The 13,961-nt window shown below is 36.1% G+C and overlaps 1 long non-coding RNA gene across 3 annotated transcripts in view; it reads left to right on the top strand.

The window, feature by feature from the left end:
- Positions 1-13,961, top strand: part of LOC102122603 (uncharacterized) — a 514,820-nt gene that overhangs the window by 119,877 nt on the left and 380,982 nt on the right. For 2 of the 3 annotated variants that reach the window (XR_010582636.2, XR_010582635.2), the window contains exons 2-3: positions 4,446-4,596; positions 8,040-8,165. This is a non-coding gene — a long non-coding RNA (uncharacterized lncRNA). Of the gene's footprint in view, positions 1-727; positions 1,161-4,445; positions 4,597-8,039; positions 8,166-13,961 lie in introns of those variants that run through there. The other variant, XR_006693641.2, reaches the window with a different exon arrangement.

Genomic DNA, 13,961 nt, shown 5'->3' with positions numbered 1-13,961 from the left:
CAAAGCAGTTGTACCATTTTATATCCCCCCAGGCAATGAATGCGATGAATGAGGTTTCTGTTGTTCTACAGCTTCTCCTGCATTTGGTGGTGTGACTCTTCTGGGTTTTGGCCATCCTAATAGGTGTAGTGGTATCTCATGGTTTTAAGTTGCATTTTCCTGATGACATTTGATGGAGCGCATCTTTTTTTTTTTTTTTTTTTTTAAGATGGTGCAGCGGTGCAATCTCAGCTCACTGCAAGCTCCGCCTCCCGGGTTCAAACCATTCTCCTGCCTCAGCCTCCTGAGTAGCTGGGACTACAGGCGCCCACCACCACGTCCAGCTATATTTTTGTATTTTTTTTTAGTCGATACGGGGTTTCACCGTGTTAGCCAGGATGGTCTCGATCTCCTGACCTCGTGATCCTCCCAAAGTGCTGGGATTACAGGCGTGAGCCACCGCGCCCGGCCTGCAGCGCATCTTTTTATAGGTTTATTTCCTCTATATTTATCTTTGGCTGCTTTACTTTATCAAGGTTTTTGGATTACCTCTTCTGTCTCTTTCCTATCCAGTTTTGGGGATAATTTGTATGTTTGAGGCCACTTAACTTTCCGGTCTTGTTTTTCCAGCTCTGTACAACCACTGAACACTCTGCTGATTCTGCTCTCCACATAGCGGCTTTCTGCCTAGACCAAACCACATTCTTTCCCTCTTCCTGGTGCTCTAGCCATAACAAATGCCCTAGCGGCGGCAGATCACCAGCTCATTTCTCCAAAGTCTCCCCATGTCTAACATACTCGTTTTTAGTTTTTGTTGCTTCCACAGAAATCCGATGTTTTAGATAAGTGATTATTATATTTTATCTATCTTTCCTACTTGCTTTTTGCGGAGGCATCAGTATGGCATGAACTACTCAATCCTCTCTCAGTTTAGTCTTTCCGGATTTCATTTCTGTCTGAACATTGTGTTTTCATTTCTTGAGTTTTAGTGTAAATATGGCACACCTTGAATTATTATTTATGAAATTGCTTTCAGAAATAAAAATAACACTAAGAAATTCTCCATATTACCCTAAAATGTGTAAATATTTTAACTTTTTTTGTTTTTTGTTATTTAGGGTAAAACTCTATAACCTACATAGCTTAGCATCTTAATCTTCCTTCAGCACATTGATGCTATGGTAAGTATTATTTGGAGCACAAATTAACTGTAGTATGTTGAAATAGCCAATGAGTTCATTAAGGCTACAGGTGCAGAAGAATAATTATTTTTGTGCGTTTCTTAATGTCTTTTTGCAAACTTTCTGAGGCATTTTGAACTTGCACGGTTTCTGTCAATGACAACCTGTTCTCAAGCTTTGAAATGCTGTTTTTATTATCCTCAATTTTCTCCCTAGTAACAAAGTTTATTAGTGAAGCTAATAGCCATGAATGGTGGTTCATTAACTGAAACTTCAGATTCACTGGTTTTAATAAGAAAGCCTATAGTCACTTTTTAAATCACTTTCACATGTACTTAATTTCTTCTAATCATGTTTTTTTGTTGCTTTGTTTTCTTTGTTTAAAAATAACTTAAAAAGGATTGATTCATTAATACCAACAAAATGGTTGAGTTTGTAACATTAATAAACTAGAAAAGATAAAATCCTAATATCTTTTCAATGATACCATTTAAATGCTCTTCTGATAACAAGGATTTAATTTTTTTAAAAATATTTGTTTTTGAGATTAAAATGTAAACATGTAAGGAGGAACCAATTATTTGATTTTATGCAGATCGTAATGTGTCAATATTTCCTATTTTGATTTACTTTCTTGGTGTTGTTATAGAGTGTTTTGTTTCAAGACAGTGTCATTTGGTCCTGAAATGTTATTTTATTTCTTGTTGCTATAACAATAATTTAAATAAATACCCCAAACATATGTGAAAACTATTTTCAATGTATTACAAATAATTTAACATGTATGTCCATACACAAATACATACACATATATACACATATTACAAATAAATATATAAATATTATTCCATTATACTCCCTAATAGTAGAAAATATAACTTTTAATTGCCTGCTATCTTGTCGCCTCTTTGTAACAAAGAGTGGTCTTCATTACGTGGTCAGTTTTCAAAGCTGAGTGAAAGTTTACTTGATAGTTACAGTGCTTGAAATCTTGTATCATGAATTAGGTTCCACAAAACTCCCATGTATTTATTGGAGTTTAACAAAATTGCAGGATTCTGTACTACTTGGGTACCAGCAGGAAGTAACCGCTGGGAGAAGGAATCACAGCTGGGAACAATTAAGAATGATTAGTTTGTGGCTGAGAAAATCAAAATGGAAAGAAACTTCTCTTCAGGGGGAATTAGGAGCTGCATTCCCAAGCATTTCTGAGCTAAGTACAATTCTCAGAGGAACTTAGGGCTGAGGAAATATGTGAATTTCAAATATTTGGAGGTTTTCTCAGCTTATTTAGTATCTGCATACCCACCGTGTGTTGACGCCATTGGATATTTGCAAGAAAAAGAAGTTCAAGTAAATTCACCAACCTTTCTTCCTACACAGTTCCCAACTTTTCTATACATCCCAGGGTTTCCATAATATTTTCATTTGACTTTGTAGATAAAATGTGGATGGTTTCATAAATTTTCCCTATTTATTTCATAGAGATTCAGATAGTTGTGGTTTCTGAGAAATTGGCAAAGCACATAAATATCAGTTCTTTTGAAAAAAGTGCACAGTATTGTGCATAAGATTGGTCTGAATTATCCTTTAGAAACTGTAAAAGTGTCCAGTTGGAATTTTAAGCAAGAGATACGCAGAAACTTTATACATCATTTCCTGAAACTGCCATCCTGGATAAAGAATTGGTTCCTAAAAAGCCAGATAAGAGTGTGCTTAATAAAGCAAAAGAAGTGAAATAAAATTCCAGTAGAATGCATAGTTTTTCCCAGTTTCATTTGCTTTATAGCTGAATTATGGTGATACACAGAAACACATAATAGTTCCTTTACATAGGCTGCATTTGATCAAATTATAAATATAAACTAAATAGAAAGTTGTTTTCTAGACCTTTTTAGTAATCTATCAGAGATTTATTTAAACATTATCAGTTTTATTTGTCAGTGGTGCTAACTTTGTTGTTTTATGTGGATAAACTTGTTAGTATAGCAAGCTTTCTTAAAAGAAATATGATAATGTGGCCGGGTGCAGTGACTCACGCCTGTAATCCTAGCACTTTGGGAGGCTGAGGCGGGCGAATCACTTGACGTTGGGAGTTCAAGACCAGCCTGACCAACATGGAGAAACCCCATCTCTACTAAAAATACAAAATTAGCTGGGTATGATGGCATATGCCTGTAATCCCAGCTACTCGGGAGGTTGAAGCAGGAGAATCACTTGAACCCAGCAGGCAGAGGTTGTGGTGAGCCAAATTTGTGCCATTGTACTCCAACCTGGGCAACAAGAGCAAAACTCCATCTCAAAAAAAAAAAAAAAAAAATATATATATATATATATATGTATATGTATATGTATGTGTGTGTATGTGTGTGTGTATATATATAATGTAATATTAGGATGTTGTAAGCAGTAATGAGTCTATTTCTTTCTTTTAGTAGGGTTATTTTTATATGTAATAATCTACCTAACATGATAGTCTCGTGTGTCCAGATTTTTCACAATAACAGTTTTTTCTCTTTTTTCTTTTCTATTCTTTTCTTTCATTTTCTTTTCTTTCTCTGCCATTACTAGTCATGCTCAAAATATCACATTATGAGGAACAAAGCGAAAGTCAATTTCTGAAATCTATTTCAAATACGTCACTTTGAAGGACTGGTGGTTCAAAGAGCCTAAACAATATAGAAGAGGGAATTGTGGTTTGGTGGGATGATAAATGACTGAACCAAAATTGGTTTTGGGTTTTATTTCTAGATACATAAGTACATCTCTGTGTAAACTCACTTAGGTTACTTCATTTATTTCACTGCATCAACCATTTTAGAGACGGATCATGCTAATTCTGGATGCCAGATGATTGTCTAGCCTTATTATTGCATATTATTAGAAATATAATAATAATAATACACTTCATTTCTAGCCTGGAATAATTATTGATTAAAGTACAGAAAAATCATGATTTAAAATTTAGCGATCACTGGCCAAGGGAAGAAAGTAGAATGACTGGTTATTGCCAAACTGGCTTTCTATTTCCTAAACCAGTAGCTCTCAAGTTTTTTCTTTTATCTAAGTTCCATGAGTTCTTCTATGAAAGAATCTAAGTTTCAACATAATAACACAAAATCTCACTTTTTTTCCAAGTTGCACATGCATATATTTATGTGGATTTTATAATGTTATTTATAATAAGATTTAGAAATACAAATAATAATACTGCAATAATATTCGGGTGTATATTTTTGCTGTTAAAGATCCTATATCTAATAATGCTGTTATCTCTTGAACAAGGCAAATCACATTACGGTCATCAGTGGATTAATAGAGCTGCTACCTAGACTGACAAGACACACTAAAAATGGCTGGCAAGTTGGAGCTGGGGTGGTATAGAATCCTACAAAGAAGAACCACAGAAAGCATCATTAGAAAGAAAGCCTAGCATGTGAGTTAAGTGAACGCCTTCATTTCCAAGTTTATCATATATTACCCATAACATTTTTCCACTTGCAACTAGACCTGGGAATTAAGTCAGAAAGAAATCTTACGGATATTCAGGAAAAATTTTTATCACTAGTGATCTTCAAACTGGGATTGACCTGTTAATTCTGGGAGTGTAAGAAAACTTTCTAAGGGGTAAGGGAACCCAGATGTTTTAAGGAATATTTTTCAGATTCTCCACCTTTATATGACCTCTTTTCTAAAATTAATCTGTGACAGTTTTTGCGATAATTCTTCCATTTCATCAAAGAAAGGCACCCTACCATACCCCAAATTTTATCATGGTGCTTTAGGCACCCTCAATACTAAAACAAAAAGTTAAAGGAATTACCCCTTTAACTTTTGACAACTGATCAATGCACAAGAAACCATCAGAGATTTTCATTGTTCTTTCTCCATACGTGTTCTCTTAAGCATATAGCATGGCGTCAGACAGCAGGGTAGTTTGATTTGTGTGGGATCTTCTGGATTCAGGTATTTGGTAGAATTGCACTGTGGGATTAATGGCCACGTTTATTCAAAAGTTTTGTTTTGTTTTATTTCATTCCTCTTTTGTCCTATTGTACAAAATGCATTACTCTTGAAGGAGATTAAAACACAGCCAAGTAAATATCAGTAAGATGTACTGAGCAATAAAAATATTTTTCTCATATATGTAATCATAAACTATTCTTTTTCACTGTTCTCAAAATTCACCCTTGGAAAACTTTCAAAAGTACTTTCAAAAAGTCAAAGCAAAACAGATTATTCATATTGACTTTTTAACTCTAACTGGAATATTTTCAAGGACTATTAAATTTTTCATGATACATTGGCTAAAAGTCCAAGATAAAACTTTATTATGATTTCTTTCAAGTTCAAAATAAGTCATACTGTGAAATATTTATTGCAATTGTAGCCTCATCTTATTTCATTTTATTATATATTTAGTATTTTTTTGCCACCTATAGACAAAGTCTAAAATTATATGCTAGCTCATGGATGGATTCATTTTAACATTATATTCTTTTCTCTTTCATTGGTACATTAGAAAAGTTTGATCATGATGTATAAAGTTAATTATTTCTTATTTGATAGTTGGTTCTTATTCAGTTATTCTATAAAATTGAATCCAGGATGTCAATCTCTCCATATAAACATTTTTCAAAGAATACCATAACTTATATTTTCAATTTTATTAATACCTTTAATTTTAGCTATATATCATGTATTAATTTTATATTTTATCTCATTATAAAGTAAAGAGAAGCTGTATGTTTTTCTTCTTTTTTTCTAATATTATACATTTGGATAAAATAAATATATTGGATCTCGTTTGGTTTAATTTTGATGAGATAACCTCTAGTAATTAATATTGCAAGATGATTTATTCCTTAGTCAGCTTTGGCTAATTGTTTGGTAATAAGAATGATTTTGCCATTTAGGCTATATTGTGAAAATGTTCCATAAATGAAGTAACCAAAATATGCAAGTTCAAGGTTTCAAAATATGAAAGCATATTTTACAAAAGTTAAGATGAAAAATAATAAAAATATTGCATTGGAAAATGTGTGTTGAAATAACTATATTTTAATTTTTTCCAACTTTTTCTGACTATACTATGTATGTTGGGGGTACAGGACCACAGTACTTTCCATTGTAAAGTACTCAGTGTTTTAATATTTTACAATGGAAGTACAAGCACAAACAGCAAAGGGAAAGCGTGCATGAGGCGAAGTCCTGAGAAAACCAGGCACACGCTTCCAAAGTGGAGCGAGGGCACACTTAATTCCTCCAGCAACAAGTGACACTAACACTTGGGAATTGTTGTTTGCCACAAAAAGCTTCTTTGAGACTCACTGCCCAGGGTTTTACTGGGGGCTGATCACCTAGGTACCTGCTGCCTGTCATGTACCCAAATCCCAGACTACCAGAAAGAAAGCAGGTGTTCAGCCTAAGCCATATTGTTTGCATAAACAATTTAGAAATCATAAGCCATTATTATCATCTAATGGTGGTGGGAATCCACTCAAAATCTAAGTTCCCAGGTGCCAGTCATGAGCCAATTTTGCAGGCAGACCTTTCAAAGGGATAGCTTTTTTGTTTGTTTGTTTGAGACAGAGTCTTGCTCTGTTGCCCAGGTTGGAGTGCAGTGGCACGATCTCAGCTCTCTGCAGTCTCTCCCTCCCGGGTCCCAGCTATTCTCCTGCCTCAGGCTCCTGGATAGCTGAAATTACAGGTGCATGCCACCATGCCCCATTAATTTTTGTATTTTTAGTAGAGACTGGGTTTCATCATGTTGGCCAGCCTGGTCTCGAACTCCTGACCTCAGGTGATCCACCTGCCTTCGCCTCCCAAAGTGTTGGGATTACAAGTGTGAGCCACCGTGCCTGAACAAGGATAGCTTTTTTGAAAGTTCTATGTCAACTCCTTTCTGTACACTTGCTTTAAAAAAAGGTGTCCCCAAGTAAAAGAGCTACCATTATAATTAAGAGCCACTTGCTAAGTTTTGGTAAAGCTTTTCTGGGATACTTTTCAGATACTGAGAAAGTAAATTCTGGGCAAAATATTCTTTGCAGGTCAGGTGGTTTCAAAATTTGCTTTCAACATGATTAAAAACAAAATATTTGAGTTATTAATTGATATACTATTAAAATCATTCCTGATAATATACAATTTTGGTATAACATTCAGAAGAAATTTACAAAGTCAGTGATATTGTTATCAAGATCTCTTCTATTACCACCTACTTATTACAAGCTCATGTAGTTCTTTTTGGTTGACATTAAAAAATTTAAAAAGGAGTTTAAGTAAACAACACAAATACATTCTAAAATCTATAAATAGGTATTAAAAATGAAAGTAAAATTTTATTGCAAATATATCTCTTAGAAAATTAGACTTTTTTATTTTTTATTTTTTTTTACAGTTAATGTATAGACTCATTCTAGTTATTGGTCATATTCATTCAGTGAGACATGAACTAACTTAAAAAAAAGCTCACGATTTTCTTTAGGAGATACATTTGCAATAGTTACTTTCATGTCTTATAGATTTAGCAATATGTTTATATTATTTACTTAAACTCATTTGAAAAATTGTAGATAAAGACCAAACGAACTACATGAAATTTCAAAATATTTTAAAGTGATAGGTGAGTGAAGATGAAGGCAGTAGCTTAAACTACTTATATCTCACTTTACTGAGTTAGAAAAATTTCTGTAACCCATGGTTATAAAATCAGGAACTGAGATGATGAGTAGAAGGGAAAAATAAAAAATTTCTGTAATTAAGAGGATATAAGAGAGAAATAGAAAATTTAAAATTAGAATCATTAAAGGTTAAAATATTTCTGACCTGTAAACGATAATGTAGATTTTCAAATCTTCTCTCATTTTTACTTTTCAGATAAAATAACTGCAGCCTAGAAATGTTGATAATGGGAAGAATACAAGCTTTATATCAAGTGGACCAAGATTTGAATCCCAAAGCTACCATTTATAATTTGTTTCCTGGGCAAAGGTTTTACCCACTGTAAGTTTTATTTTCTCACCCTATAAAATGTGGCTAATACTTATTTTTCTACACTGTTTTAAATGAAATTTATGTGTTCCTGTCTAATGCCCGGAAAAAAAATAAGTGGCTGAGAAAGATTCCTTTTGGTTATCACAGAACCAGTTGGTAACAGAACTAAGGCAAGGCTTCATCAAGGTTTTCTCATTTCAGTCCCAGGCATAGTCTATCCTTGAATCTATGATATTTCTAAGTGCTATCCCAAGTGAGTTGTTTGATAGCAGCACTCTAAACATGATAATATCATACATATTTCAAAGTACTTTAATATATTGTTTCATTGAAATAATGCATCGATGGGGTAAGCATGGAATATGGGACTTTTCCTTAATGAAGTTCAGGAACGTTAAATGACTTGCTCAAGATTGTTTCATTACTAATAATTAGCGATGGAAGGAGATCAAGAATTTAGCTTTTCTAACTTCTAAAGAAGTTTTCTGACCACAGGCTGTTCTCATCTACAAAGTGAGATTGTTAGACTAGATTGTTGACCCCTAACTGGCACTTCTTTCTCTCTGTCTCCTTCTCAGTCCTTTATTAAGTGCAGGTTAAGTGCAAGGGTCTGTTTTCCGGCCACAATTCTCAGGGGTCCAGTTTTCATGCGGTGAAGAGAGAGGTAAACGTTTTGGGTGTCCCTTTGACTTTTTCCACTCTCTCTCCAGAGCTGTAGGGTAGGCAAGAGCCTCCCAGAGGCTGTCTCTGCATGGGACCTGGCCCCTGCTCGAGGCGTACCCCCACGTTCTTGCTAGCTTTTCTATCTTTTCCTGCCATCTCAGTACTATGATTCAGGGAGCTGAGATTTGGACGCGGGCTTAGAGGGGAGGAGCAGAGGAGACAGCTTGACTTATTTAATTAAGGGCCATCGAGCCCAGGATGGAGTTCCCTGGTTGTGCCAACATTTCTTGCCTATGACGACGTTATTATAAGACACCCACACCTACCTGGCTTGGTCTCTGTTTAAATCTTTTCTTGGTAAATCTTAGAGGGTAATGTGGCTGCAAAAGAAACAATCACGTACTTAGAAGTCTACATTTCTACTTGGGTGTGAGTGTGTGTAGGTGTGGGGGTGTGTGTGTGTGCGTGTGTAGGGTGTAGAGAGAAAAGCAGAGGGGAACTTTGAGTTCCTCTTAGATACCAACAGTCAAGTATAGACTTCTGCACAGATGCATATATTGTTGGTTCAAAAATACATAAATAAGACACAGATAAGAGTGTTTTCATTCACTTGCCATTGATTTGCTCAAGCATTTATTCAATAAATATTAACACCCTATATGCTCCAAACCTTGTACTTGTGCCCTGGATAAAAAATATTAAATGAGACACTACACCTACCTCAGTGAATTCAAGCCTGTTGGGAGAAATTGACAATTACAGCGTAGTAAATGACATGATGGCAGCATGTACAAGAAACCTGTGTTCAATGAGTTACCTCACCTGAATCAGAATGGTTTCCCAAAGGTGTCAAGAGAGAATATGGAGAGAGATTCAGCAAGTTCAGTTTTGGACATGGCTTCTTGAAAGATATTTATCTTACCTGCAATCAAAATCTCTAAAGGTTAGAAGTTTACATGAATGGCCTCTCAACTAGGGAATGAATAAGCAAATTGGGGTACCTTCACACAATGGGGTATTACTCAGCAATAAAAAGAAATGAATTTTTGATACATGCAACAGCATGAATGAATCTCGGATGTGCTGTGCTGAGTGAAAGAAGCCAGATTCAAAGGTATGATTCCATTTATATGGTCTTCTGGGAAAGACACAATTATGAGGACATAAAGCAGATCAATAGTGGCTAGGGGTTGGGGTAGGAGGAGTTTTCTTCAAAAGTCATGGGCGAATTTTGGAGGAGATAGAATTGTTCTATATCTTGGTGGTAGTAAAGTCTCAGAATTGTTCCAGAATTGTTTACTAAAAACAGTGACTATTATTGAATATAAATTACACCTTAAATTTTTAAGAAAGAGTAAGAATTTGGCCGGGCACGGTGGTTCACGCCTGTAATTCCATCATTTTAGGAGGCCGAGGCGGGGGAATCACCTGAGGTCAGGAGTTCAAGACCAGCCTGGCCAACATGGTGAAACCCCGTCTCTACTAAAAATACAAAAATTAGCTGGGCATGGTGGCAGGCACCTGTAATCCCAGCTACTCGGGAGGCTGAGGCAGGAGAATCGCTTGAACCTGGGAGGTGGAGGTTGCAGTGAGCTGAGATTGCACCACTGAACTCCAGTGTGGGCAATAAGAGCAAGACTCCATCTCAAAGAAAAAAAAAAAAAAAGAGACAGAGCAAGAATTCACTTAGCTGTGTCCCCAAAGATGCAGACTTGCATGTGCACACACACATGCCCACCTACAATACTGCTAGGGTGATGCATTCCTTTTTCCTCGTGTTTTCCTGTGGAAATCTCCCCAGAAGTGCTCTCAACAGGAATGTTATTGTCTTTTAGGCAGTAGAGTTCCTCATTGGCTGGGACTGTAGTGTGCTTTGCAGGATGTTTGGTAACTCTGACACGCACCTACTAAATGCCAGGAGCATCTCCTTGCATTTCTTCAAGTCTCCTGTGGAGTCTATCTGCAGCCCAGCTGAAAACCACATGCTAGAGCAAAATCCCTGAACTCTCTTCATATGAGGAGGGATGCGTTTTCTAATTCATTAGTGAAAGAAGGAACTGGTGTGGTGTGTTTGACTTATTTTTTTCCCTTTTGTTCTTGAGGGCAGAGGGAGGTGGAAACTGCCTACTTGTAGTGAAAATTAATTGTGGTCTGCTTTCTTCCATAACTGGTGGAGTTGACTTTGCTTCTTGCCATATCCTGGGGTTAGGGGTGTGTGTGAAAGTTCAATTCGCATGAGTGTCAGCAAGCCATCTGTCAGCACACCTGCCATGTGTCCTCCGAGCTAGCTTCTTCCGGTAAGAGAGGTGGCGCATTCATTTCCATCAATCTGACTCCTGTGTCTATCGTATCTGATCTTGGGAAGGAAGGAGAAGAATGCTAATTATGGCTCCACCACTCCAGATATATGTAATGTTAATCCATAGAAGTATCAGATGGGATACTACTTATATTCCAGCCTTCATTCCCTGCTATAACGCATGCCCTGAGTGTATTAACCCAGATCCTGGAACTCAAAGTAATACTGAGGGATTGTGAATTTTTGGAATTAGTTCAGTAGGTGTGTACTGAAAATCGGTGCCATTTGCTTCTTATAGCACAACAGTAGTTTCTAAGTTCTTCCTCCACCTTTGAATGTAGCAGGTTAAATTTACATAGCAGCAGTCTGTGTCCTGGTGACCCTATGTCAGGTTTCCTAATTGTGTCACTGACAGATCCAGGCTGACTTTTGCACTGCAGTTTGTACTCAGCACACAGTATAAATGAAACCTTCAGTGTTAGGTGGAGACAAGCTTTTGCTTTGAAGTCTGGAACCACTTTTTTTTTTTAAAAGCAAGAAAGTCTTTATTTTGTGAGATAATGGAAGTGTCATAACATGGAACATTATCAGATCTTTTTGTCAGTGACTTCAAAAGCTAGACACACTACCACATACGTGCTGAGGTTGAAAATTCTTGTTTAAACTAGTATTGATGGCATTTTAAGATGACAGAGGTGTACTAGCCTCTGAAAAAATGTTAAACAGGCAATTTATTCCTCCCACCTTATAACAGAGTCCTTCCAGAACTCTCCCATTAGTATCCTTGTTCTTTCACTGATATCCCACGGAATGTGTCTAAAACTAGTTGACTAATCTAATAAACTGTAGGACTAAAGTATCAGTAGGTGTTCAAATACACCTCACCTTGTTCTAAATGGCTTTTTTTTTTTTTTTTTTTTTGAGTCGGAGACTTGCTCTGTCGCCCAGGCTGGAGTGCAGTGGCGCCATCTCAGCTCGCTGCAAGCTCCGCCTCCCGAGTTTACGCCATTCTTCTGCCTCAGCCTCCTGAGTAGCTGGGACTACAGGCGCCCGCCACCACGCCTGGCTAATTTTTTTTGTATTTTTAGTAGAGACGGGGTTTCACCATGTTCGCCAGGATGGTCTCGATCTCCTGACCTCATGATCCGCCCGTCTCGGCCTCCCAAAGTGCTGGGATTACAGGCATGAGCCACCGTGCCCGGCCCTAAATGGTTATGTTTTAATATGTAACACCACCTCTTCTGCTTTTTAAAAATTGCCTTTTAAAAGGACTTCCAAAGATTTAGCCAAGGGAGTACTGTTTGGGCTTCAGGCCCTAAAACAGTTTGTGGGAGGGATATGGTGTTCTCAGAGACCTACAGATAACACTGCACAAACGGTTCCTGGCCTTGTAAATACCAGTTTCTGGAACAGAGTTTCTGAATTTCTGTCTCAGAAATTATGTATTTAATAAATGTGAGAATATTTTGTGTCATTTTATCTGATCGAGGCTGCTATGTATTGTTTTATTTGGCAGAGGCATTTAATTTAACACATATTTACTGAGTGCCTCCTGTGGACTGGGAATAACAATAATAGTAAAAACATATATAATGTCACTCTGTGCTAGGCATGCTTCTAAATATTTCTTTGTATTGATTCGTTTTAACCCTCACAGCAATGCTATGATGTAGTTACTCTCATTAACGTATCCATTCTACAGATGAGAAAACTGAGGGGTGATGTAACTTGCCCAAGGTCACACAGCTGGTAAGAGGTGAATTTGGTTTGAATTCTCATGTTAGGCTCAAGTCTGCTGGTTGGGTTAATGTCGGAAGAGATGGTAAGTGGTCCATTTCAAAGATAATTTTGTGTATACGTGTAACAAAAACAACAAACATGAATTAGATTTGTGCAGAATGGCTCTAATTACGAAGCAATTGCTTTTTAAGTAGCATTATTTTGTTCGCACTAATAGTTTTTTCTCAAAATTAATTATTTCTTCCATAATCTCTTCTGACAAATAGTGTTAGTTTGGCGTATAGGTAGAAGCAAATTTTACAGAAATAGAATGTGTAGGTTTTTACGGGACAGTGTAACATTTCTGCTTTTTAATTTATAAATGATTAAAAATCTTCCATTAATAGGCGCCTCTCTTCTCTTAGAAAAGAAGCTTTACAAAAGACTTAAAAACCTAGATTTAAGATATGTATGCTATTTAAACTGATCAAAAGTACAAACATAATTTGACACCTTTTAAATGCATTTGTGAAATATCTTTAAACTGTGTTATTGACATTGCTCTGTGAAGAGACCATCATGTGCTATGTATTCCTACTTTTAACTAATAGCCACTAGCATGCATGTAAACTTTTTAGAATGAATTTTATAAATATGTCACAATTATCTCAGCCAAAACCCAAACCACACACAATATTCGTTGTAATAGATGCAAGTACGCAGGGAGAACTCATTTTCAGATCTTATGTTTGCTTATTAGATGTTGAAAAATATAGTAATGATGTACCAGTGGAAATAATTTAGGTACGTGGATTTATCAAGATATCTTGTTGAAAAAGTTATTTACATGTGTACTATCTTCTGTATGTGTAGAAAGAAGCAACTATTCTTCCAGTTAATTCATTCTAATTTGAGAAATTGCTTAGAAATTAAGGCAGAGAAAATAATCATTACTACTCTGTAAATGAACAAAAAGAAATGATTAGAGAAGACATTAACTGGTTCAATATTTTGTTCCTTTTATTGACTTTTATTATAAAACATGACTTTTTATGTTAAACATTCTCCTTAATACTGTTGGTTTGTTGGTGACACGTGGCTCCCTTTCTAGAAGTGGGATGGTG

This window comes from Macaca fascicularis, chromosome 17 (assembly GCF_037993035.2).
Source record: "Macaca fascicularis isolate 582-1 chromosome 17, T2T-MFA8v1.1".
Taxonomy (NCBI): Eukaryota; Metazoa; Chordata; class Mammalia; order Primates; family Cercopithecidae; genus Macaca; species Macaca fascicularis.
The sequence above is the reverse complement of the archived record's forward strand: the minus strand, read 5'-3'. Positions and strand labels throughout refer to the sequence as shown.